Here is a 23,235-nt window from a genome sequence, read left to right as displayed (position 1 = left end):
GTAGAGGATGATCTAAGAAAGATCAACCATGTGATGGTAAGCGGAGGAAGAGCTGCTACTACCTTCGATTATAGTCATGGCTGTGGACAATGGGTGGGTTTGCAGATAGAATTGGCAGCTTTTGTGATGCACTAGAGATGGGTAGTGTGGGAAGGGTGTAATCAAGATGGCACTCTATATTATATAGTTGAAAAGACAATTCTTTGATTTATACCCAGTTGGTTTTAATTTTTAAGTCTCATGCTTTGTCTACATCCCTGCAGAATGCTCTTGAGGAAAAAAACAGTGTTTCATAATTCTCAGGTGCTCAAACCAACAAAAATTGTTTTGTTTCTTTACTAATTCACCCAGTCACCCAACATGCTGTAACATAACACTAATTATGAATACTGACGATGCTACAGTTCAGTCTTGAATATCATTACTTCTTGATATTTGAGAATAATCTATTCTATTTATTCAAACTCCATTCTTCTGGCTTAGGACAAAATCTCTGTTCTCTATTAAGCCTTCACTAAATTCCTATATTTCATCTGTTTTGGCTCATTGTGTGTCTTTGAAATGTAAAGTAGCTCATTTGTGTTTGATAAATAGGAAATGGTAACAATATAAGAAAAAGTAATATTGGTCCATACGTGCTTCTTCCTGGCATGCTCATATTTGGAAGAGTACATTGGTAAAGCAGAATGTAGCAAGGCATGGAGGACTGTAGCAGTGCTGTGGATGTCTGTTTATTCCTCATACTTCCTCTTGGCTTAGTTGACCACATGCTCTGGGATGGAAGTGCTTACTATATAACTCTCCCTGATTGTTATTCATTTTTCTTTAGTCTCCATAACTGCACAGCCTCACTCTTCCTTATATTTCTTTCTATCGAACAACTCCCAAACACTCACCTTCCTGCATGCTCCACATAAAATGTACAGTCCTGTATTTCCTATTACATTTGTTGAAAAGAAATCAAACATATTACAACCATTCTGATCATTTTTATTAGGATTGTTACTGTTTTTATGAAGTAGTCTGATTATAGAATTGTTTGCCATTAGTTCTATGTTTTAACTACCCATAAATAGATTGAGAGCTTGTAGATCTTTAAGTAAAAAAAATGGACTGTATTATATGTACTTTGTAATTCTCACCATTTCTTCCCTTTCCCCCACTGTTTGCCCTTGGTGCCAACCCGGTATAGTATTGAGCATACAATAAGGGGCTTAAGAATATTTATTCAATGGAATTGAATAGTCCTGCCTCCAACACACTCATAATAAATAAGACCCATGGTATCTTGCTTTGTTCTGGTAATAAAAGTTTTGCAGGGTATGTGAACACCTGTCCCATGGCATATGATTTTATTTAAAAAATACTACTTCAGACATAAATAATGTTTAAAATATTACTAGAATATTTCAGATCAGCTATCACTGATAACAAATTGCCAGGATTTTCTTTGACCTCAGTCCCATGTCTTAAATATATATTATTTATGTTTTAAAAAGAAATGTCACAAGATCAAGAATCCTAGAGTGCTAATAACTAAAACCTGTCTTCGTTAAGAGTCAATACATTTACTAACCACAGAGGCACGAAGGATGATAGATTTATATTTAATATGTGACTCTTCTTAAAACTCCTGAATAAAATATAAACAGAGATTGCTTCATTTTAAGGGAGCTCCTTATTCTTAATGAAATCATTTGCCTTGCCATTCTGGGCATGCAGGGATTATCTGCACTTGATTGTTCATATTAAAATAAAGACTCCCAATTACTTCTCCTTAGCATTTACTCAGTCTTCCCCAAAGAAGAGCAAACCCTGTTTCACTTTCAACTCGTTTCTTAAATAAACAAGACATTTCATTTCCAACACTTACTGCCCTTACCACAGTCCATCAGAGGATGCAGATATTATAGGCAGAGCGTTGAGCTCAAAAGGCTTGACAAAATAATCAGTGCTTAGAGGAAATTGCCAGAAAGAACAGGGGAAATAGGCCATTTTAAATCCTTTCTGACTTACTGAAATACCAGTTTGGAATTACAGCTGGAGTTCATAGAAAGTCCTTGAAAACTCTGCAATTTCACAACCAACTCTCTGCTTGTCCATCAGCAATGACCTTCATTATGGAGTAGCATGATTTTAAACTCACAACCTTGCAGGTTAAGCTCATTTCAGGCACGGTTGTCCACAAACTGGACCAACAAACAAAAGACTTATAATGAAAGCCAATTCCCAAAATGGGCTTCAATAGACATGGAAATCCAAGTCTGGCCTTGGAGAAGAGAATTGTGCTGAGTGCTCCAGGATCTATCTCTCCCCTCCATCAATTGTCAGTGAAGCCATGGGGAAGCCAGTTTGCAGGAGGTATTTAGGCTCAAGAGTCACTTTGCTACAGGCTGTTCTCTTTACATTCCCTCCTTGAGAGAATCCATACCAGCAGTGAAGGTGAGAGTGACAACTGCCAATGGCTCTCATAAGTTTCTTCCACATATTTTCAACAACTTCAATTTTCAGTAAGAAAATATTGTTGTAATAAATTTACAGGAATGTGAATAAATAAAATGTGCATTTCCAGATGATAATGATAACAGCCAGGCTTTATTAACCTCTACGACGAGCCATTCATTCTCTCCCCTTTTTATCCTTTCAACTTTACCTACATGTAACACTAACAACATTACTGCCAAGTAAGTATTATCATTACCTGAGTAGGTAAGTGAGTACCTGAGTAGGTAAGTGAGTAGGTAAGCCCTGGTGAGTACCCGGGGCTTCTTTTCTGCAACTGTCCCTTTTAATTACACAATCACATTTTCAGGCTCCCCTGAACCATCATCAATATGCTATATGTTCCATCAAACATATTCATACCTGTTCAAAACTTGTCAAAAATCTCAAATCTCCCACAAGTCCACATTTCCTTCTAGCCACCATCTATTCAACTTTTTCCCCCTTCTCTATAGCAAAATCCTCCAAAAATTGTCTATATGCATCATCTGTCCTTGGTTCCCTAACATTCAGCCTTGCATGCACTCTAGTCAGGGTTTCAGCTTAAAGTTCTCCAAATTTTTCTCTTGTTAAGGCCACCAGCTTACCAACTCAATGGTTAAATCTTGGTCAAAATCTTACCAAACATCTTAGCAACTTTTGAGTAAGTCATTCTTACCTTGTAGAATTACTTTTCTTGACTTGGGTTCAGGAACACAAGTCTCTCTTCATTCTCCTGTACACTTACTGCTCCATCCCAGCATCCTATCCTCTTGTCCTGATCTCTCAACACTGAAGCATCCTAGGGGGTAGTTTGAGGATCTCCTCTCTCCAAACTTGTGGATGTAAATAGCGTCTATGCCACATTCAATCTGCAGTCCGAAGCTAATGCCTAAGCTTCAAATTCTGATCTTTAAGTTCATACTCAACATGTCTACTGGAATATCTAATACACATTTGCAACAAAACATGTCTAAAACCAAACTCTCAATTTGCCCATTGTTCCAAATTGACTTTCTACAACAGTGCCCATCTAAGGTATTGGCAACTCCATCTTTCTAGTAGATGAAGGGGAAAAAAAAAAACTTTTTTTCCCTCTCACATGCTATCTACAGTCCATAAGCAAATATTGCAGGCTGTATCCCTCACTATATTTCCAAAAGCTGATCATTTCCCACCACTTCTATTGCTAATAGACACATGTGTACAAACCACCATTATTCCTCGCCTGTCTGAATGCAGTCACCTCCCACTTAGCTTCTTGGCCCCCAGTATTTTTTCTCCTAGACAGTGAATTCTCCACTTGTCATCCAAGGTGATACTTCCAAAATATATGTTAGAGATCATTTCTTTCTCCCTATTCAAAACCCCCAACTAACTCCCCGACTTGCCAGAAATAAAACCCAACATCTTTACATGGTCTAAAAGGCCCATATGTTTGGCCATAAGCTATCTCCCTCAATTCATTTCCTCCTACCACATTTTGGTTATGTAGACACTTGTAACTGAGACTAAACACAGCTTCTGGAGGGGGTCAGATTGCTTTGTATAATACAGTTGGAGAAGTTGTTTTAGAGTTGCAAGGAGACTCCATTATATATTTCCTAGAAAATAGCAGTATCTCCCTGAGAGACAAAAATGAGAGTGACCAGTCATGAAGGAAAAAGTTCAGAGTTTGGGCAGAAATAAGGTCCAAATATATGAAGGAATAGATATGTTTAATACTTAATGTTAAATTGTATTTTTCAACTATTTGCTAATTGAAGATTAAAAAAAAGATTCACAAATGTGTGGTCTACAGAAGAAAATGCCTTATGTGGGTGGTTTATATAGAATATAAGGGCAAAATGATATGGAGCAATATCTGAATAGGTAAGTTCAGAAAAATGATTCCAAGTCTCTATCACTGAGCTATTCTCTATGAGTGAACAAACATTGTGAAGAGATCAGACCTAAGTAAACTCGAAAAACGCAATTTCCACCTCTTCCCAAAACTCTAGGGATATTGAGAAGGTCACTCAGTTCCCTCTACCCACAAATGAGATTGGGTTTGTATCCATTTCTCTTCAATGTATTGACCTGTTATCATTACCATCATCATCATCACATAATGATACTCATAGTGGAAGTCATAGTGACTTCTGGTGTTCAGGGTTTATAACTGTAACTTTCTGTTTTGTTAATACTATATCCAAAATGATTCCAGAAGTTAACTTTAAAAGTGAGTTTATCATAAAGACAACACAATGATGTTAAGTTTTAGCAAGAAACGGTTTCATTGCTGATGATTCCCTTATAAATGATTATATTACCTTCATGTAAAAAATTACTATATAGGGGCACCTGGGTGGCTCAGTCAGTTAAGGGTCCAACTTCGACTCAGGTCATGGTCTTACAGTTCGTGAGTTCGAGCCCTGCTTCAGGCTCTGTGCTGATACCTTGGAGCCTAGAGGCTGCTTCGGATTCTGTGTCTCCCTCTCTCTCTGCCCCAACCCTGCTCGTGCCCTGTCTCTCTCTCTCAAAACTAAATCAACATGAAAAAAAGATATAAAAAAATTACTATATATATATATATATATATATATATATAGAGAGAGAGAGAGAGAGAGAGAGAGAGTGTATGTATACGTGTGTGTGTATATATATATATATATATAATTTTCAGGTATTTTCCTCTAAAATTATTATAATATTTTTAAACTATGATATAACATTAAAGTTATAAATATATTTTAAAAAGTAAGTTTATGTCTGTAAATGCTACTGTGGAGCATTTATAAACCGCATTTCCAAAGCACCTTCTAAGGAACATATTACAGCTATCTCTATTCCTTTATTCTAGGTGGGGAAACTGAGGAGACAGGTAGAGTAGGTGACTAAACCAAATATCATAGTTCTATGACCATACTTGGCCCTCAAAATTTCTGAGAAGTGATCATCATCACCAAGTAAGGCTAGACCAGGAAGTGTTTGATTTTCTGCTCGTATTTGAGCTGTGACTTAGACAAATGTCTTTGCATTTAGAGGTATACTCCCCCCATTGGCATTTCTTCGCATTTCCCCCTATTTTTTTCATGGCCAAATACTTCAAAAATTTTCATTTTTTTCGTTGTCTCCTTAGGCAAAAATGTGACAACTTCTGAAGCTCTGCATCATTTCATCTTAATGACACATTATTTGCAACGTCTATGAGGCAGTAATACATCAATACTCTTCCAAGTACCTTGGACACAGTTGCATTTTCTGAGGATTCCTGAAAGTAGTAATCATATCCTAAAATGAAACCAGAGGTCAAATCATCAGACCCTCAGCTTATTTGGAGACTCACAGGAAAGATACATTATTATCTCTGAATTATTGTATTTATCAGTCAAGTTTCTAAGTGGGAAGTTGTATTAGCTGTCAAATGAATCATTAATTCAAATGTGTCACCAAAAAAAAAGCAAGAAAGTGACCTTTGAACCAGAATACATGTGACGAATTCCATAGGAAACAGACCGCACTTAAAACTGCATTATTTTAATGGAGACAATATTCATCTGCATGGAAAGAGATAATTGTTTTTATTTTACATAGACAAGATGACGCTGAATGAAAAGGTCCCACAAAAACACAGCAGAGAATCCACACTCCGCTATCTTCACCTCATACCAGCACATCCAAGCATAGAGATTACTTGCAGGTTTCAAAAGGCATGAATATCTGAGGAGCCGTTTATGCCCGCGGAGCTTCCGGTTCTCTCTGTGGCACATGCCACAGGGTAAGGAGAACAATCATGATTTCAGTTCACCTTACTATCTAACTATTGTAGGGAGACTTTGGCTTAAAATAATTGCCAAAGGGTTTTGTACCATTGTGATTCTCAATGTTTTTTTACAAAAATAAGTTGCACTTAATAGGCCTATGCAGAATAAAATAAAGCAATAAACAAAATGTGTTTTCATACACACACACACACACACACACACACACACACACACACACACCATAGCGTATAGGTTCATAATTGTACACTATTTATTCTGAAGCTAAGACACACAAAAGTAACTGTAGAATCTGTCATTATAATTCAGCCAAGCTACTAGCTACCACTCAGTGTTAATTACGCATAAAAACCAAAGGGTGTTATTTATGGCTGCTCTGGGATAGATGTATTTATTCTGTACAGTCAGGGTCTCCCTATGGGCAGCTGTTTCATCAGTGTTCATTGAATTTAAAAGGCACTCTCCAGATTTATTTCAGGTGGGGGCCTCTGAACCCAAGGGCCACCTTGATCGAACTGGTCTCAATGGTCGCTTGTCTCATCCCTTCAGAAGCCGCTGGCTTTGAGCTTGATTAGGATCTGATTGATGTGTGCACCTTAAATCAGCTCCCAGGAAGTCCATGGAGAATGAAATGCCACAAAGCTGCGTGAGCTCAGATAAATGCATATAGTGGATTCAGCTCTCATGGAGATTCAGAGGCATGGTACATAGGATGTTGACGGGTGGGTCAGGCCGTTCCCCTGCTTGGCTTCTAAATATGCAACTGGAACAGTATTAACATAAAGTAAGAGACTGGTTGAGGGGTTAGCAGCACTTGGGATAGCTGACCCTGAATGATCTTACAGACGGCAGTGTCTGCCTATCTACCACTCGCAATAACTCTCATGTCCTTCCTTTTCTAGAGAAAGTTAAATCTTACAGAAAGTTCCCATTGATGGAGTAGTGACTTTGTGCCAGCCATTGAACTAAGTTATACGTATGTGTGTACGTGTGTGTGTATATATATAAACACACACACATAACACCACTGAATTTTCACAATGGCATGGATTATCACTAACATTTTGCGATGAGGAAAATAACATGAAATAATTTGCCCAAGGTCGCATAACTAGCAAGTGACATAGCTAGCAATTCAATGCAGGTGAGTCTGCTCCAAAGTTTGTGCTCTTACCTACTGCTTTATATATTTCTTCCCTGTTTATCCTTTGTGTTACTGTTCTGCTTTTTCTTCTTTGGTTTTCATATTCTGATATGGTTTCTTGTAATTTTTTTTCTCTTTCCCTTTGACCTATTGCTGAATTTCTCCACGCCTTTCTCCCATTAAATATTCTCCTTGAACCAGAGGTCTCAAAAAATAGCTAGGTTAGGTGCTTATTATAGTGATAATATGTTTGAACAAAAGATAAAATCCCTTTTCACCAATGAGTGGTTTGGCTGCTAAATTATATGTTTTCCCTTTTGAATACAAAATGCCCATACCTCGTGTCTCAGAGCATCAAAATCGAACAAAGCATGAGAGAAAAGTCACATTGGTCTGCTGATGTTAGGGCACTTTTTTTTCACCAGCTGTGCAAAATATAAAGAAATATGATATTTCTAAGCAAATTTTAAATGCGGTAACTATGTAGCAGTCTACAAAGAAAATCTTAAAGAGCTGACAATATCTGACAAAGAAATGCTGGCTACCCCACAAAGTGCTCTTGATCTGATTCTATTAGTCACTTTATTGCTCAACCTACAATTGCAAGCAGATTGGGAAGAGAAATATTTTATAGAAAGTGGTCAAATGCAATTTACATATCCACTAGCAGGTATGTTTGGAAATTATTTATCAAGGGAATTGTCATTGGTACCTTTCCCATAAAAAACTAAGCTTATAGATGAAATGTGATTAAGAATGTAGCATGGATGACAAATGTTTCACTGGCTTTAACTTACTCACACTCATCAGCCCACCCGAAACGGTGCTTCCCAGTACCACATACTACATTTATGGAATCCTGCAGCATTCTCGCACTCATTTTAAATGAGCAGCTCTGAAGGAAGATGCACTCTTTCCTATCATATTTCTGATTTATTCTTGGACCACCATGATGGCAAAATGAGACTTCTGTCTGCGGGGTGTCGTGGTGAATATACAACCTCTTAACGAGATACGATTATACCGTCAGGTTCCAAAGCATTGGACCATATGGACATTGTAGAGACCCCAATGGTACCAGAATTTTGACAAACCATATTAAAGCAGAGATAACAGCCATGTTTTTCCTACTTGCCTATTGTGACAAGATGGCAAGAGAGATTATAGACTGTCCAATTTTGGAATGGTGGGATGCATGCCAGGGGGAAATGTAAGAGAATAAAATATGTACTTTTATTCAGTGAATCTGTAGAGAATATTTAAATTTGCAAGGTTCCTCACTCTCATGTGCTTTTGATGTTTGCAAGGTTGTAAACTCCCGAATATGTGTCCACATTTTCTTTGTGTAACCTCTCAAGTATTCAGTGCAATAACTCACATATTAATTGATATGTATTGAATAACATTTTCCAAAGGAAAACATGGGGCTTGATGTGAGCTCATGCCTGTAGGGACTCCGTGGGTTGCCAAGGAACAAACATTATCAAGGGATCATCTCAAGAGAAGAAACAGAGGGACCAGTAACAGCAAAGAGAGAATTAACCCCTTCTAAATGTGAACTAAAAGCACACACCATATGGTGTAGTGATTAAGAAAAAGAACTTTGGAGTCAAAGCGATCCGGTTTCAAACACTGGCTCTTCGTATTACTAGCTGTGTGATCTTGGACAAATTACTTAATCTCTGTGAGCCTGTGTCCTTGGAGGTCTCGTAAAGACACAAATAGTTCCCGTCTCTTAAAGTTGTAAGGATTAAAAATCCTATATTATATTAGTGCTAAACATATTGCTTGGCAAATACACATCCTTAATATCACTGTTTTATTTCTGCTGTTGATACTTCTAGCCTTCTTCTATCTAAATTTTATATAATCCAAAATCAAAGGTTTTTTTTCTAATTTATTTATAGCTTAAAAATAAAAACAGATTTTATCATCTGTTTTAATCCTCATTTAAGTAGTTGAAACCTAAGCTTTTGAAAGGTTATTTAGAATTCCACACCAAAATGCTTAGCATACTGGTGAATAATCGTTAAAGTCCCAATGTTACCAAAGATCAACTCAGTCATTTTATTTGCATGCATAACACCCCAGACTTTAGCTTACCAGTCCAGTGTAATTGTACCCTTTTAACTTTCAAGCAAGTGATGCTCAGGAATATTTCCATATGCACAAATGTAAATCAAGGTATCCAGCCAATGCTCAAGAATGAGAACAACAAATACATTCTTAATTTTCAACTCCTCCTGAGCACTGATGAATATCTGGGGCAGGAAAAATATAAATGTCACATCATCTTCATCCCGGGCTCTCATGCTTGGCCCTCCAGCCAATCACTTTTGGACTTTTGGGGTGGGGGAAAGGTTCCATAACTAATCTCTGCCTTTTTTATATAAGTGTACCCCCCTGCAATACTAGTACAAGTATTAACGGTGATGGGGGTTTCAATCAGAAGAGCCGATATTGACTGACTGCTTTCTGTGTGCCACACATTCTTCTATAAGCTTTATATGCACGGGCTCAGAAAATCTTCACCACAGTGCCATGATAGCAGTTTATCATAACCAGGAAGGTAAGTCCTGCATATCAATATAGTATGAAGTGACCCAGTAGTTCCAAGTTTTTGTTGTAGAAGAGAGACTATTGGACATCCTAACATGTATCATATCCATAGACAAAACAGTACTGTTATATTTTATCTTTTTTAAGATTGATGTCATTTTTCACACCTTAACATCTCTAAAATTAGTAAGCATTTTGGGGTACCTAGGTGGCTCATTCATTTAAGCACCTGACTTGTGATTTCAGCTCAGGCCACAGTCTCTGTGCTGTCAATGCAGAGCCCAACATGGGGCTCAATCTCACAAACCATGAGATCATGACCTGAGTCAAAATCAAGAGTTAGATGCATAACCGACTGAGCTACTCGGATGCCCCATAATAGTGTATCTTAAATTGATGATGTCTTGCTCTATATAAAATATAGTATTAACTTAGTAACATTTTGAAATTTAAATAAATAGCATGTTCTGTAAGCATATAAGAAGCAGCAATATATTTATGTGAAGGATATTAGTCTGTCTATAGATAATACTTGGTGGTGCATAAGTCACAAAACTTTTACCATAACTCTAAGCACAGAGTGATGACAAAATATTGAGAACTTTTTATCTAGTAGGAATTTCACCAGACTTCTTTAAAGAGTAGGATTCTATGCCCAAGTTGACCACTTGTAAGCTGTGTTGCCCTGAAACAGTCATTCCCGTCTTTGTGTTCACTGTGTTTAGAGGATATTTAAAGGCCATTTCTTAAACCTATGATTCCATGGGCTCTTGTTCCTAAAATTTGCTTGAAGTAGAATTTATGAGTATAGGGATGGACTAAGGTGCAGTCACCTTCCAGAAAACCCAGGAGTCACCAGAGCCACCAGAGTCACCAGTCACCTTCCAGAAAACCCAGGAGTCACCAGAGTCACCAGTGACCAGAGTCAACCTAAATTATTAAAGAGAATGTATCCTGAGTGACTTTAATTTTAAAACAAACAAAACCAACAACAACAAATACTTTAAACAGATTCATAAGATCACTGAAATATGGGCACCTGAACATAAAAAAAAAGTACTTCAAAGTTCATCTTTCTTTCTAAAATACAAATTTTAACACAGGACTGGAAACAAATTTATCATAATCCTCTTAAGCACAAATGAATGCAAAGTTGTAAATAATTTGTGTTTTCTAATAACCATTGTGAATGAATTATCTTAAGGAAACTCAGCTTCCAGAAGTGTTTTATAGAAAGCAGGTAAGGAACAAAGCTGAATCATCATTTTTCAATGGTCGTTGAAAGGAATAATTCCTTTACAGAACCACAAAAAGGCCTGTGCCAATCACATATTTATTATATATATGAACATATAAAAATACACACACTTTTTTTGTTGTTAAAATTCGAGAGCGAACCATCTCAAAGTCCAAATCCTAACAAAAAACAGTAACAACTCTAAAGTTCAAAGAAGCAAGAAGACCTGAAAATAAATAAACAAATAAACAAAATATAAACATCACCATAAATATAAAGGGGAGTCTCAAGTGAAATTTCAACATTCCCAAATATAAAAAATACCAGTTTCCTTTAAAAAACACAGAAGGGATGGGGCGCCTGGGTGGCTCAGTCAGTTGGGTGTCCGACTTCAGCTAATTTCATGATCTCATAGTTCGTGAGTTTGAGCCCCATGTCTGGCTCTGTGCTGACAGCTCAGAGTCTGGAGCCTGCTTCAAATTCTGTGTCTCCCTCTCTCTCTGTCCGTTCCCTGATCATGCTCTGTCTCTGTCTCTCTCTCAAAAAACAAACAAACAAACGAAACCATACACACACACACACAGAGGGGCACCTGCATGGCTCAGTCATTTGAGAGTCTAACTCTTGGGTTCAACTCAGGTCATGATCTCAGGGTTTGTGAGTTCCAGTCCCATGTTGGGCTCTGTGCTGACAGCATGGAGCCTGCTTGGGATTCTCTCTCTCCTTCTCTCTCTGCCCCTCCCCACCCTCAAAAATAAATAAACATGCAAAGAAATCTAAAACAAAGAAACACATGTTGTAGCTGCCAATTAGTAGAGGTAAGTGTGACTATCCAGCTAAGAAAAAAGAAGCCATAAAGCAGAAGCACTGATAGAATTTAAAAGTCTTAAATTCAGAGATCTAGATCCATATTCTGGCTCTACCTTCTACTAGTTGTGTGTTTCAGGGAAAGCTATTTAACTTCTCTATGCCATCTAGAAAATGTAGGTAACTGAGTGCCTTTCATACAGTGTTGTTAAGAGGATCAAATCACATGTTACATTGCAATGAGCACCAGTGTGCCTAATAGAGAGAGGCCATTATTGCTCATAGCTATTACTATTATGCTCCAGGAACTGGAGTTGGCTGAGGCTCTGAATGCTGGGGAATATTTCCAGGAGAGCAAGGATTACCTCCCTATGGAACTCGATGATGATCAGCAAACCCTGGTCTTAAGAGATTGTATCTTTACCCCATGTACTTTGTACCAGATTGCTAGCAGACTGTCTAGCTACAGACAGTAGATGGTGGAACACAGACAAGCCCTTGAGAATATTTAGACAACATTAGGCAACTGGCAATCTCAGTACAAAATTGACTTCCTGTTTCATTATTGCCAAGTTACCTCGGAGGAAGGGGATCCTTTCCTTCAGAAGAGATATTTTAGGACACACCAAACAAAATGTAAACACGTCATTCAATTTTTTCACTACTTCTAAATTTAAAAATAAAAAGTTTCTCTGCTTTGTAAACTAAAAGACCCATTCTCCTCCAAACCAACAGTTTCTGAATCTTTGTATATCAAATCCCAAATTCCCCATTAAATGAGTAAAACAGCATTTCGATTTCACTTTTCAATATATCAAAATGAACCATACACACAAAGTAAGGCTTAGGTCTGATTTTCAATCTTTTGAAGAACCATAAATAGATAAATATCCATGATAAAATAAGTCTGCATTCCTCAAGTAAAATATCAAAGTTATTTGATTTGGCTGAAATTATATTACTAGTGTGCTAATAAAATACCATTGTGTTCATTAACATTCTGTTGGACACTAATGTGTTATTTGATAAAAGAACAGTAAAATCAAGCTGTTCCTACCTAATAAAAGTAGTTCTTCCAAAAAACAAACACTTGTGAGTCATGGGATTTACCAGTGAGAAAATGTGCTTAAACATTGTTATATGAGTTTTCAGAACTCATTTAAAAAAAAAGAAAATTTTTTTTAACATTTATTTATTTTTGAGACAGAGACAGAGCATGAACGGGGGAGGGGCATAGAGAGAGGGAGACACAGAATCGGAAGCAGGCTCCAGGCTCTGGGCCATCAGCGGGGCCAGAACTCATGGACCAGAGCCAGGACTCCAGGCCAGAGCCTGACGCGGGGCTCGAACTCACGGACCGCAAGATCGTGACCTGAGCTGAAGTCGGATGCTCAACCGACTGAGCCACCCAGGCGCCCCTCAGAACTCAATTTAAAAAAAAACAAAACTTTCAGACCACATTTTATATAGAGTGCTACCTCAATTTAAATTATTTTTTAAAAGTAAGCTTTATTTTAATTGGCTTTTTAGTGATTGGAAATATTTAGTTTAACTAATGATGAGAATAGTTACATATTCTGAGAGTGGATTATTTTTTCCCTTTGTGCTTTCTTAATCTGTTGACTTTATCTGTAGTTCTGAAGCTATTTTAAGACAAACAGAATGAAGTTCAAAGCAGTTAAAAGCTACTATTTTGAATTCCATTCCCTCCATAAAAGAGTAACTTCACAAGATGTTATTAAAAGATTTTTTTAAAAAAAGAAAAAGGATGACTCTTAAATGCTCATCACTGGTGATGTGCAGAAAAAGCCAAACAAGATTAGTGAGTCTCCAGGGAAATAGAGATCAGTCTTTCTTGATCAGTATTATGAAACTCACCAACACAGTTTGATCAGAAAAAAAAATGTTGCATTCAGTTTTTAAGACAGCGATAGGGGTACAAAATTCTCAGCACAATTCTACTCCTTTATTAAGGAGCCATTCCTTTGTCCAGAATATGTATCTCTGAACTATATAGTCCATGAATACAGAAGAAATGGTATCAACATCAAACTACTTTCTCGAATCAGAAATATGGATGTTACTCTCCACTCGTTCCCTCCTCTCACTTCCAATATTAATCATCACTGTTTCTTGAATCTTCCTCTCAAATGTCAGTCCCATTTTTGCATTTCTTTCCATCCCCACCACCATTGCCTAAACTGACACCGTGGCCATTACAACTTTACTTATGTACTATTCAACTAACGGGTCCCTGAACATCTAGACATGCTTGCACTTTAAACCATTCTCTACTCAGCAGTCAGAATGATTTTTTAAATGCAAATGTAATGCAGCTCCTGTGCCCTCCCCTGCCTAGAACATTCAAACGCACCCATCGACATCCCCAATGTTTCTACCTCGTCCTAATACCTTGTGTATCTACTTCATCTTTATTAGAATCTCAATTTACTCTATGCTTAATGAGCATTTTAATAAATGTCTTCTGAGTGGTTTAACTGTTGCACCAGATCATCTGATTTCAGATGCTGTCTGAACTACAGTTCTATATAAATCCTCAAAAACTCAGCTTTCTCATTACAGAAAACGGAGAGTAATTCCTAATACATAAATGATTATTGACATCACATATCATATTTCCAAATATCATTGGAAAAACTTGTAGATGCCTGACACATGGAAAATTATCAATAAAAATTAGCTATCTATTATTTGGCTATAAGTTGACTGGGGGCATTTTATTTTTTGCTCACATCAGTGAACAGGTAAGTGAAATAACTTATTTATAATATGGCTCTACCAAGTTGTCAGAAGGGTTCAGTTACCAAGAACAGAATTCACACTAGCCAGTTTTTAAGTAGCAATACATTATTACAAGTTGTTAAATGGCTTATAGAATCACTGGAAAAGTGTAAGAAATAGACCCCTTTATGCTGTAAGAAATTACTCCTAAAGCTAGAACACAGAATCTGGACTTCAAGGATGCTTCTGAATGTTTAATAATCAAGAAGCTGCTTGTGAAATCGGGAAGTTCCTACTACAGCTGCTAGCTCCTGAAACACACAATCACTGCTATCATTGGATGTCGCTGATAATCAAAAAGATACCACAATCCTAAAGGAGCCACCGCCAAGGAAGCTGCCATTATTCAGTGAACTGCAGCTGCTGATGTCAAACTACTGCAGTCTACATCCACAAAATGAATCCTCTACACCTATACCACCACTCAGCGCACAGTAGGACTAATGTCTCACTCTTCCCTTACAAACCTAATTGGCAAAATCTAAAACCACATCCAGTAATATTAAGGGAGTTATATAAAATCAGATATCCCAGATGACAGTTGGGATTTTTTTTTTTTTTTTATTAGAGGAGTGGGTAAGTTGTTTGAATAGTAATGGAATCAAAAGGTGAACCCAAATAGATGGTTGAAGGGATGGGTATGTAACTAAATGCTGAGTAGTGATCTGCAGCAATAATTCTTTCCTTCTATAGTAGAGAATACCCCCCCCCCCCTTTTTCTAAAGGCTACATGGCTTCCTGGGAAAATTAAAAAGGCACGCCTCAGCTTCTCTTTCACCTAAGGTCACAGTGTGATGATGATGGTCATGAATCTAAGATCACAATGCGATGTGAGAAAAATGAATGTGCGGCTTTCAGGCAATATTGTTAAATTGAAGGGATTTATACTTCTTTCCTGCTACCAAGAATGTGTGTGAAATGATAAGCCATCATCAACCATATGTGGATGGCAATATCCTAGGAAAGATGGACCGAGATTGGAAGAATCTAGGATTCTAACTTCAGGAACCTGACCCTGCCTGGCCTAAACCACTATGTGAGATCTCAAACAAATTTTTATTTTAAGTCAGTTATTTGGCATTTCTAGTGCAACAGCTCAAACTTTTACCTTCACTAACAAGGTTGACAGTACACCAGTAGTTCTGTGGTAGAACTTCAAAATACTCAGGATATTTCAAAGACATCCATATGGCCAACCTATACCAAATCCTTCCCTCTTTCTTTAACACTCTAATTTGCTTAACAGATTTGTCTCTGAAGTGACTGAATTTCCGACTTCTGATTGAAAGTCTCTTAGAGCTTGCGAAACAACTTATTTTGAGAATACGTCTGTTCCCTCACATACCAGTTGTGAATTCCTAGCATTGACTTTCCACACTATTGAACTCCACCTCTCTTTTATCTTGCTTAGTAATTGGATAGCATTTGAAGTAATTATTGGTCCTTCCATTTGCCACAGTCTCCAAAATTAAGTGATAATGCTTCTCTATTACCAATGTTCCCTTGTGTTAGTAAAGAGCTCAATAAGAGTAACTGAAGGAGGTGACAGAACAAGCCATAAATAATCTTATGGGATAGGTAAATTTGTTTAAGTCTAATAGCAAACCCATTGGGACTTCAATAATTACGCCTTTATAAAGTAAAACACAGACTTTATAAGTCTTTATATATAAGACTTTATAAGATAGCAATCTGGCTTCCACATTCTGCCTTTGCCTGATTTCTCAATTGGTTCTGAAACAGGTTAGAAGGAGAAGAGATAATTATTTAATCATTCAAAGCCACTAATAATCTTCTCCTTTCTTCTGTCTCCATTTATCCCCTCTATCTTGTTAACTAATGTTCAGTGGGTTTTTTTTATCACACACCCCACTGTGCTTCACCCCACCCCAATCCACTCCTATTCTTTTTACTGCCCTGGAAGTTTGCCATTGCCTGCCAGATGTACTGCCTAAAGCTTCAGAGAGGTTGTGTGTGTGTGGCCTGTTTGGAAAGCATGGTGATCCCTGAACCAAGGTGTGTTGGGGATCCCTAAGACCTTCCCCAAGTCTCATGATTTATTGGGACTCCTGGGACTCAGCATGTAGTCATACTCATGGCTATGATTCACTACAGTGAAAGGATACAAAGCACAATCAGCAAAGGGAAAAGGCACATGGGGCCAAGTCCAAAGGGAATAAGGGAGAACTTCCCAGCATCCTCTTCTAATAGACTCACACAGTATGTGCTTAAATCACCTAGCAATACATGCTTGAGAAATGCTGTCTACCTGGGAAGCTCATCATAGCCTCAGTGCTCAGGGTTTTTACTGGGAAGCTCATCACAACCTCAGTGCCCAGGGTTTTTACTGGGAAGATGATCACTTAGGTGCGCGCTCGCTCTCTCTCTCTCTCTCTCTCTCTCTACCTGGTATGTACTGAAATTCCAGACTCTCAACAAGAAAGCAGGTGTTCAGCATAAGCCACATTACTTGTGCAAACAGTGTAGGCACAATGAGACATTCCTCACAATTCTGAGAATGGTGGAAATTCTCATGAAATCTGAGTTCAGGTGCCAGTGAGGAGTTAAATTCTCAAGTAAGCCTGCAGGGGACAGCAGTTCTCAATTCTGTTAACTCTTCTCTGCACACAGGATTTCTGTAGTCTAGAGAGACACATTTACTTTATTTATTTATTTATTTATTTATTTATTTATTTATTTATTTATTTATTTTTAAAGAGAACCTTCTAAAAGCTCTTAATCATAATTATTTAGTGAACACTTAATATCCTAGGACTGTGTTAGCCATACTAGAAAAACAAAGAAATTGAGAGACATCATTTCATTATCTTAGAGGGAAAAGTTGATCACTTAAGAAGCAGAAGATCATAGGAAGAAACAATTTTTTATATATTGAATTTAACTTCATTACCTCCATAATCTAATTATAATTACATTTACTTCATCAGTTATTGAAAATCCCCATGAATTTTAAGTCACCATGACTTTATGAATCTTTTTATGTTCGTGGATACTCATAGTGCACTATATTTAAATTTTCCTTTATATGACTTTCATGATGAACAAATTAGTTGTCTGAAAAAAGGAGTTTTCATTTGCAGCCCATTCTAAAAACCACTTAGATGCATGATTTGGGGTAAGAATAACAACTTTCTTCTTATTATGTGTGCCTTAGAAATACTACTTATTTCCATCCCTATAGAAACCTGTGTGATATATATTCTATGTTTTGTCAATAAAATTAAAAAATAGAGGACCAAAAAAGTAATTTAGCTAAGCTCACTCAGCAAGTAAATAGCAAAGCAATTAGTTGACCAGGTCTAATTCTAAAGCAAGCTGTTAAATGATTCTGATTTTTCTTCATCTAAAAATAGAGCAATAATGCCTATTTCTTGTGGTAAAAAAAGAAAGGAGCGTATATGTAAAACACTTAATATGGTGCTTTGACATACGTTATTCCATCAATAAAGAATAGTAATGGTCATTGGTCTGCTCCATAATCACTGACAACAACTGCTACCAAAACCAATTTCCTCACAGTCACCAGGTGGCTTCTTCAGGAGGGTGAACGAGTTTATAGGAGCTTGAAGCAGTAAGATTATCTTCAGGTTTAAAATTTGGCTCAACTGAATAATGTATGGAATTGTTAAATCACTATTTTTTATACCTGAAACTAAAATACATTAACAATACCAAAGTAAAAAAAAAATAACTGAGAGATGAAAATGTGGCTCAAGAACCATGCTCTATCACCAAGTTGATAATTTGAAGAAAAAAAGAAAAAAATATTAAACAGTAACTTTGAAGAGGACACTGGTAATTTATTGCTTGTTTTCCACAAAGTCTAAACAAGTAATAATTTAAACAGGTAAGAGTAAAATGTATAGATATAAGAAAAAACAACTGTGACTAATGCTCAGTCTTGAAAGAGAGACTATCCACCACATGGAGAACATCTCTAATACTACTGAGCATTTGTTTGAGGGTGTGATTAGCACTAGAGTCTAGATAAGAAACCAACTTCTTTTTATCGCTTTTGGATTTAAAATAATGAAAATATAGAAAACTTTAAAAGATTCATGTTATTCCCAAGCTAATTGCTACAATCTGGCTACCTACAAAATAACAGCCTCATGCAAACATACATCTTTGAAAGTAGTTATACAATCACCTCTTGTACAAGTATCCATATGCTGAACATGAAATCCCACATTTCTGTTAGGATTTAATACCATCTCAGGAAATATCCTTGGAATCCACAGAGACAGAGAGATAAGGAATAACTACAGCCTAGATCCAGTCAGTATGGATTTTATACAGTTTCTCCTTCACTTGCTGTGTGCAAAAATTTAAATATGTGGCTTGTATGTTTATATCCTAATAAATAGCATTTGATAATTATGGAGCTAAAAACAAGTAATTCTCCCAAATGGCCACTTGATCAGTAGCCAAAAGTAAACAATCAAGAAAAATAAAGCAAGCAAAATAGATCTTAAAAGTGTCAATTATTGTCATGGCAGCAATGATGCTTCCACAAAATCCATCATTACTCCAGTTAATGACTGGTGAGTAGGAGTACAGATGACTTTTGCCTTGGTCCAAAAACTCAGGACATTAACTGAGGAACTGACCATTAATCCCAGGTAATGTAAAGGGCCAGTTTTCAGAGGATCATTGCTCAAGCAATCTTCTATTCAAACATAAGTGCAATTCCAATTGTGAAATCTATAATGATTTAAAAATATTGGTGCATTTTTACAAAGAAGCCTGGCTTGAACTCAGTAGATTCAATGTTCCCTTCCTTAATACAACATCTAATATCCCTAGATGTACACATGACACATAACTTACAATGTCTGAGTCATAGATTTTTAGCTATTTCTTGTAACCTATCAATGTCCTATCCATCTACCATCTGAATTAACCATAAATCATGTTAAAACAACAACAGATGTCCTGTCAAAGTCACTAGGGATATTGAAAAAAATGATATATTTCTTTGTTTTTAATTTTTTTCTTAATATTTATTTATTATTGAGAGACAGAGAGAGATAGAGCATGAGCATGGGAGGGGCAGAGAGAAGAGAAGACACAGAATCTGAGGCAGGCTCCAGGCTCTGAGCTGTCAGCACAGAGCCCGACGTGGGGCTCAGACTCATAAACCACAAGATCATGACCTGAGCCAAAGTTGGACGCTCAACAGACTGAGCCACCCAGGCGCCCTAGAAATGATATATTTCTAATATTTGGATATATGAATAGTTATGCAATAAACATTATGTATTTATAAGTGATTACCTACAAATATAAATCTATGCTACTAGATACAAATAATACAATTAATAAGATGATTGCACACAAAATTTAATAATAGAAAATGATTAATGCATTCCCCCCGCCCCCAAATTTTTCATGGGCAGGATAACTGTCCAACAAAAGGAGCTTTCCTGCTACCTTTATTTAAGGGAATAGTATTTAGCAATTAAAAATTATACTGCAAGCGTAGACTAACTGGTTGGGGAAGATATCTGCAATATGTTAAGCCATAATCCAGTATAAGAAGAATCTGCATAAATGGGTTATAGGGAGACATATAAACATATGAAGAGTATGCATGATATGAAAGAGGGAGACAGAAGGTGAAAGAATGGGGAAAAAGGAGGGAGAAGAAGAAAGAAAGAGAGAGGAATTGCACACAAGAATTATACACAAAACTTACACATCTTGCAGTGGAAGAATTATACACAAAGGTTATACATCTTGCAGTGTTCATGTCTGGGTTAAGGAATGATGTGTACTATTTTGTTCCTTTTTTATTATTGCAGCTCTTTTTAATTTGTTTATAATGAACACACACTGCTTTTTAAAAATTAGATAAACACACAAACATATCTGTAGCCTCAAAAAGATCTACATGCATGGGGCGCCCGGGTGGCTCAGTCAGCTGGGCATCCGACTTCAGCCTAGATCATGATCTCGCCATTCCTGAGTTGGAGCCCTGCAATGGGCTCTGTGCTGACAGCTGGCAGCCTGGAGCCTGTTTCAGATTCTGTGTCTCCCCCTCTGTCTCTCTCTCTACCCCACTCATGCTCTGTCTTTCTTCCCTCAAAAAAAAAAAATAAATAAACATTAAAAAAATTAAAAGATCTACGTCCTTAGCACTTGTCAAACAATAACTAAGAAATATCACATCTCTGGCAGCACAGGACAAACTTACCTGACAAAACTTCTCTACCACGACTGCAGCTACACTGGCCTGGATACCTGCCATTCAGTAGCAAACATGCTAATCACTAATACTACAGCACAAGAAAGAATCAACCATGGGTGACCAGGTATTGGTGAGGGTCTTTTACTGTTGGTGAAAACTGATATGGCACATTGGTCAACCTTCCATATCAGGAGGACTAATAGTATTAGCCTATGGACAGTAGATGTAGTTTAGTCCTATGCATGTTCCATTCCCCCTATATAGAAGACAGGGCCTCCTAGGAATGTGCCTCTGGCATTAATAAGGAGAAACATCCATGTCTTGGGCTAACTACCAACACCAAACTGAGCCAGGGTTAAATAATTTTCCTAATGACACCAAGCAAGAGAAGGGCAGATAGAATTTGAATCCAATAATTTTTAATTCTAGAACTCTTGTTCCTCCATTCTTTTGTAATGACAAATGGAATGCCTCAGAGACATTTCTATAATTTGTTTCTCCTTTAAAGACAATGCACAACAGATCCCACACCATTCTCAACAAATGAAAAGTATAATTAGGCCACTATTTAAAAAAAACTTAGGAAAAAATCTAAATGTCCCATAATAAGTGTGTAATAAAGAGAAACATTCATATAATGAGATCTCACGTGGCCATTAAATATGGCTAGTTTTTATTACTAGTAGCTAACTCTCTTTTTTAACACTAAATTGGTTCCAGGAATGTCCTAAGCACCTTCCATGTATTATCTCTTTCAAATCCTATAAATGACCTGTGAGTTAGACCCTTCCATTAGCCTTACTCTACAGATGAGTTTAGTAATGTATACAAGTTCTCAGAATTGGAAACCAGCCAGACTTTGAAACTAAGGAGTAATAAATGAGTAGGATACACTATTGCCTATAAAGTATTATCACAATTGCATTAAATGTATACAATAAAGACTGGAATGAATTATGCAAGTATAATTATAATAAAAGATTCTGCATGGTGGGATTTTAAATATTACCTTCAAGTTCAATTCTTTCAAGTATTTTCTCTTTTCTTACAATGAATATGCATGATAAGGTTGAATCTTTTTTTTTAAATTTTTTTAACGTTTATTTATTTTTGAGAGAGAGACAGAGCATGAACGGGGGAGGGTCAGAGAGAGAGGGAGACACAGAATCCGAAACAGGCTCCAGGCTCTGAGCTGTCAGCACAGAGCCCGACGCGGGGCTTGAACTCACAGACCGTGAGATCATGACCTGAGCCAAAGCCGGCCGCTTAACTGACTGAGCCACCCAGGCGCCCCTGATCAGGTTAAATCTTAAAAATATCCAGGGCGTGTGGGTGGCTTAGTCAGTTAAGCATCTGACTTTGGCTCACATCATGATCTCGCAGTTAGTGGGTTCGAGCCCCACATCGGGCTCTGTGCTGGCAGCTCAGAGCCTGGAGCCTGCTTTGGATTCTGTGTCTCCCTCCCTCTCTCTCTGCCCCTCCCCTGCTTGTGCTCTCTCAAAAAATAAATAAAATCATTTTAAAAATCTTAAAAATATTTTCAATATCATAAATGTGTGAATATTGCCATTATTGTATGCTATGACCTAATTTTATGACAAAGATCTTCTATTTAAAGGCATGTGTGTATGAAATGTATGAGTGTGAATATACATGTGTATGAATATATATCCTCACACACATATACACACATTTAATAGAGATGTACACAAAGTGTATGTGTTTATATACACATATGCACATAATAAATTATATGCATTATACATATATTTCTGAGTTCAAAGACCGTTCTGTTACCCTAGTGGCATGAGGTATTCAAGAATTAAGCAGCCCATGAGAGAGTAAGCTTTCCACCCCTTGTTACTATTATTAATTCCCCACAATGCCTGGTCAGTGTTCTGTGCCAGGGGTACTCAATCACTGCATTGAAAGGGCTGAAAATGGCACTACTCACTGCAGTAAACACTCAACAAATATGTATAGAGTGAATGATCCACATCTCATCTGGGCTCATTGCTTCAAGAGGTGATAGTGTGGGCTTTCTGAATCCATAGAGAGTAATCTTGGGCATTCTCATGAGCCACTGAGCTCTGGCATTCATTGGGAGAGAACAGTCGAAAGAAGAGGATGGTGCAGTTGCCTGTAATCCATTCAATGTGCCAATGGTGAATTACCACCCAAGTTTCTTACCAAGTGCACTGTCCAGGGTTTTCGTGCATAGCTCAGAGAG

At 37.2% G+C, this 23,235-nt stretch overlaps 1 protein-coding gene across 4 annotated transcripts in view; it reads right to left on the bottom strand.

Annotated features, from left to right (window-relative positions):
* LRRC4C (leucine rich repeat containing 4C) overlaps positions 1-23,235 on the bottom strand; it is a 1,194,683-nt gene that overhangs the window by 812,244 nt on the left and 359,204 nt on the right. The window contains exons 2-3 of one of the 4 annotated variants that reach the window (XM_060606421.2): positions 7,728-7,814; positions 5,705-5,754 (exon numbers count right to left, since the gene is read on the bottom strand). The exons of the other annotated variants lie outside the window; for them this stretch is intronic. The gene's annotated coding sequence lies outside the window, so the exon portion shown is untranslated. The remainder of the gene's footprint in view (positions 1-5,704; positions 5,755-7,727; positions 7,815-23,235) is intronic. 4 annotated transcript variants of the gene reach the window in all.

The sequence above is a fragment of the Panthera onca genome, chromosome D1, assembly GCF_046562875.1.
Source record: "Panthera onca isolate mPanOnc1 chromosome D1, mPanOnc1 haplotype 2, whole genome shotgun sequence".
Taxonomy (NCBI): domain Eukaryota; kingdom Metazoa; phylum Chordata; class Mammalia; order Carnivora; family Felidae; genus Panthera; species Panthera onca.
The sequence above is the reverse complement of the archived record's forward strand: the minus strand, read 5'-3'. Positions and strand labels throughout refer to the sequence as shown.